The 5,000-nt window shown below is 54.7% G+C and overlaps 2 non-coding genes across 2 annotated transcripts; both read right to left on the bottom strand.

The window, feature by feature from the left end:
• Window positions 1-4,078: 4,078 nt before the first annotated feature.
• Window positions 4,079-4,150, bottom strand: Trnae-cuc (transfer RNA glutamic acid (anticodon CUC)). Its single transcript has one exon. It is a non-coding gene; the product is annotated as a tRNA-Glu (tRNA).
• A 463-nt stretch (window positions 4,151-4,613) lies between these two features.
• Trnag-ucc (transfer RNA glycine (anticodon UCC)) lies at window positions 4,614-4,685 on the bottom strand. Its single transcript has one exon. It is a non-coding gene; the product is annotated as a tRNA-Gly (tRNA).
• Window positions 4,686-5,000: the final 315 nt, after the last annotated feature.

Here is a 5,000-nt window from a genome sequence, read left to right on the forward strand (position 1 = left end):
GAGTCCTTAATGCCACACTGATGGAAGTGGGGGTGGGTGGGGAAGGTGGGGCTGGAGTTCATGGGCGTTAGGGGACAAGGTTTTGAGGTTTGGGGTTTGGGGCTTATAAGCAGGGTGGGCTGAGAGACCTAGAGGCAGGAATTGGAGCAGAGGACTAGCATGAGGACTGCTTACTGGCTCTCTTATCCGGTGTGAGACAACCACCCACCTCCTTCCCTTCATGTGCCCTCCCACACCACTTGTGAATCAAGACAATACCCTACATGTTGGAATAAAGACCCATCATCTTTTTTTTTTTTTTTTTTTGGTTTTTTCGAGACAGGGTTTCTCTGTAGCTTTGGAGCCTGTCCTGGAACTCCCTTTGTAGACCAAGCTGGCCTCGAACTCACAGAGATCCACCTGCCTCTGCCTCCCGAGTGCTAGGATTACAGGCGTGCGCCTCCACCGCCCGGCTGACCCATCATCTTTTGACAACCAAGCAAAATGTATCAAATGGAAAAAGAAAGCATATTTGACAAACGGTGCTGGCATAACTGGATATCAACATGTACAAAAATGAAGATAGACCCCTATCTATCACCATGCACAAAACTCAAGTCCAAATCGATCAAAGACCTCAACATGAAGCTGGCCACACTGAACCTTATAGAAAAGAAAGTGCGAAGTACGCTTGAACGCTTTGGCACAGGGAACCACTTCCTAAATAGAAGCCCAGCTGCACAGACCCTGAGAGAAACAATTAATAAATGGGACCTCCTGAAACGGAAAACCTTCTGTAAAGCAAGGGACACGATCAACAAGACAAAATGACAGCCTACAGAATGAGAAAAGATCTTCACTAACCTCACATCAGACAGAGGTCTGACCTCCAAAATATACAAAGGACTCAAGAAAATGGACACCAAAACAACATATAATCCAAAAAAAAAAAGGAGTAAAGACATAAACAGAGAACTCTCAACAGAGGAATCTAAAATGGCTCAAAAACACTTAAGGAAATGCTCAACATCCTTAGTCAGCAGACAAACGCGAATCAAAACAACTCTGAGTTTCCATCTTACACCTGAAAGAATGGCTAAGATCAAAAACACTGATGACAACTTATGCTGGAGAGGTTGTGGGGAAAAGAGAACACTTGTGCATTGCTGGTGGGAATGAAAGCTCGTGGCTACAACGCTTTGGATGTCACTGTGGCGATTTCTAAGAAAATTAGGAAACAACCTTCCACAAGACCTAGTAATACCACTTTTGGGTATACTCCAATCCAGAAGATGCTCAATCGTGCCACAAGGACATGTGCTCAACTATGTTCATAGCAGCTTTGTTTGTCATAGCCAGAACCTGGACACAACCTAAATGCCCCTCGACCAAAAAATGGGTAAGGAAAATGTGGTACATTTACACAATGGAGTACTACACAGCAGAAAGAAAGAAAGAAAACCCGACAGCTTGAATTTTGCAGGAAAATGGATGGAGCTAGAAAACGTTATTTAGAGTGAGGTAACCCAGACACAGAAAGACGATTATCACATGTATTCACTCATAGGTGGTTTTTAAACATAAAGCAAAGAAAGCCAGCCTACAAACCACAATCCCAGAGACCTTAGACCACAATGAGGACACTAAGAGAGAGTAACATAGATCTAATCTATATGGGAAGTAGAAGGTAAAAAAAGGCAAGATCTCCTGGGTAAATTGGGACCATGGGGACCTTGGGGGAAGGTTGGAGGAGGGAAGGGAGAGGCAGGGAGGAGAGCAGAGAAAAATGTAGAGCACACTGAATATCAATTTTAAAAAAGGGGGAAAAAAAGACTACTCATCATCTCATGGAGGCATCTGCTCAACTGAGAGTCTCTCTTCCCGGATGAGTGCAGGGTTTTGTCAAGTTCTCCAGAAACAAGCAGCACGGTTGACCCTGCTCCAACGCGGCACAGAAGCCGGCGTTTGTTGAACCATAACCATTCCTTTCTTGTTCATCCCCAAGAGCTCCTTTTAATCCCGAAAGCATGGGATCTGCTCTGTCCCAGCAATACCCCACTCCTCGTACCGATTTCAGTCTGAGTCAGGCTTGGGATTGTTGCCATCAAACACCACGACCAAAAGCAGCTTGGGCGGAGAAGTGTTGGTTTCTTGGGCTCCTAAGTCCCTCACAGAGGGCAGCCCCGGTAGGAAAGCAGAGGCAGGACCTGATGCGGTAGGTAGCTGTCCGTGGGGGAGGTGCTCACACCTGGCTTGCTCAGCCTGCTGCCTACACCTCAGGACCACGTGCCCAAGGATGGCACGCCCCTGGCCACAACCACCCCAGCTCTGCCCCCGCACCCCAACCACCATCCCTACCGGTAGCCTGTCTGCTGTCTGTCCCACAGCAATCATTCGATCGTTCACCGCAGGCACGTGCTAGAGAGACCTTTTCTCCAAGCAGAGTCCCTCTTCCCAGCCAGAAGGGCCAAGCTGAGGAGAACCCAGGGAGCACAGAGGCAAGCGTGGATCCTTGCCTTTGGCAGGCGACGGCCCCATTCGGACACCTGCCAGCGTAGGCTTCTCCGTTGTCTTTTTTCCCATGACCGTCTCATGGGAGCCACACAAGTGGCCCAGCAACTTGCTGGACCGACTCTTCCCAGATCCAGCTCGACACGGGTGTCTTTCCGTGTCCTCTGTTGGGAAGGTTTCCGGGGGGACTGGGTTGAGGTCGGGTGGGGAAAAGGCGTGTCTGACCCTCACACACACACACACGGGTGGGCACAGACTATGCCTCCCATCGAAGCGGAGCTGAACCCAGCGGTAAGCACACCACCATCTGTCTTCGTGCCCCGGACCTGTTGACAGGGTCACGACCGAGGGGACCCACCCGGCAACGGACCCAAAACCTAGGTGGGAAGAGGTTCCGCTCCAATATCCCGACTCACACAGGCACCTGCACCGCTTGCCCGCGCACACAAGGAGCCGCAGAAACAGCGGCCTTAAAACAGCCAGGCTTGGCCTCAGCTCTCCCCTCCCCCCCCCCAGCCGCTCTGAGGGCTTTCGAGGAAATCGCGCCTTGGGTCGGGCACTGTCCGCCCTGCGGCGATGCGGAAGCTTAGTAACCACACCAGGTGCTTTGCGCATTCGCCCTGCCTGCTAAAAGCACGGATTCAACACCACCCCACAGAGCACCCCCACCCACGGACGGACACGCGCTCTCCTCCCGATCCCATACCAACACTGCCACCATAAACGATCACTTAGAGACCCTGCAGTTTTGCAAGATACGCATGCATGCATATATAAATACATACATACATACATACGTATATACATGCCTACGCTCACACACATACACACAGAGAAGGACAGAAATAGACAAACAGAGAGACAGACATATTTGCACAAGCACACACACACACACTGTAGACTGGAACGAATCACTGCATTTGCTCAGTTGTGAAGAGCAGAGGAAAGGTTCCAGGGAGCGTGTGATGCATGCAGGTGTGGCAGGTAGGGCAAGCAAGACTGTTTCTTGGAGACCTAAGAGCAGGCGATAGAGTGAGGTGGAGACGCAGTGGGCTCCATGAGTGGGTCGGAAGCTTGCGCGGGAGCGCTGCGTGTCGGGTGTTTGTGTGTCGTCGGTGTGACAGTGGCGGTGTGTAGGCTGGGTGTGTCGGGCCGCAACAGGGCTTAGCTGGACAGGCCCTGAGGATTTGGTGTGTGCAGGAAAAGATGGTGGGCGTGAGTGGGAATCAAAGAAAGGGCTGGTGAGTGTGTGTGTAGGGAGCGCCGGTGAGGCTGCAGGCTGTTGGATTGCGAGTGAGGGTGTAGGTACGTACTAGTGGAGCGGAGCAGCAGTGTCTGGCGGCAACGCTGTTGGGCAAAAGGTAAGAGAGGTGATGTGGGGGTAGTGCCCACCCCAAGTGCTGGGAGGGGCAGGACAGGTGTCAAGATGGGGGGTGAGGTGGCAAGGTGTCCGGAGGCAAAGATGTCGCGGCGACGCCGTTGGGTAAAAAGCAAGAAAGGTGTAGTGGGGGTAGTGGGGCCCCCATTGCAGGGGAGGGCCGGAAAGGTGTCAAGAAAGGGGCGAGTTACAGAGAGGAAGAAGAGAAGCTTCCCTGACCGGGAATCGAACCCGGGCCGCGGCGGTGAGAGCGCCGAATCCTAACCACTAGACCACCAGGGAGCGACGGCCAGACTTCGACGGTGCGCGCCTCTCGCGGGCAGCCAGACTCTCAGCCAGTCTGCCAACCTGACAACCAGCCGCTCGCCCCAGCCGGCCGCCCGGCAATACGCGGCTGGCATTGGGCGCCCATTCGATCGATCGGCGCCTGCCCGTGCCCCCTGGCCCTGCCCGTCCCCTCCCTGCCATGCCCGCTGCCCGCTGCCCGCTGCCCGCTGCCCGCCCCCCGCTGCCAGCTGCCCGCTGCCCTCTGTCGCTTCTCCGGCAAGCCGGGCGCCAATTCCCGGTAAAACGCCTCGCCCTGGCCCTTCTCCTCCGGCTCGCCACCCTCTCAAAAGGTCTAGAACCTCCTTCCATTGTGTGGTCATTCGGCCCGCCGCGGCGCAGTGCAGTCTCGGGACAGGCGGAGAGGCGCCGGAGGACAGGGCCACTGTCGGCCCTGAACCTTGGCAAAAGGCGGGTCCTGTGCGTTGGCCGGGAATCGAACCCGGGTCAACTGCTTGGAAGGCAGCTATGCTCACCACTATACCACCAACGCCACACCGACACGGCGCCGCACACACACACGACGCCGGGGACTGCCACCAGCCAGCGGACACAGACGATGTCGCGGTCGCCTACCTGGTCTTCCCATCCTGCCCCAACCTTAAAGTCAAAGCCAAAGCCGACACCGACACCGACACCGACACCGACACCGACACCCACGCCAACCACAACCGGGCCTCCGCCGCCGAGCAAGCGTTGTTCCTCAGCGTCCCATGCCACCCGCGCTTCCCGCACGCACATGCCTGTGCTGCGCGGCACTCTCGCCTCCTGACTGCAGCAACCGGGCCAGGGCAGCTCACGCAACGAG

Source organism: Microtus pennsylvanicus, chromosome 10, assembly GCF_037038515.1.
Source record: "Microtus pennsylvanicus isolate mMicPen1 chromosome 10, mMicPen1.hap1, whole genome shotgun sequence".
Taxonomy (NCBI): Eukaryota; Metazoa; Chordata; class Mammalia; order Rodentia; family Cricetidae; genus Microtus; species Microtus pennsylvanicus.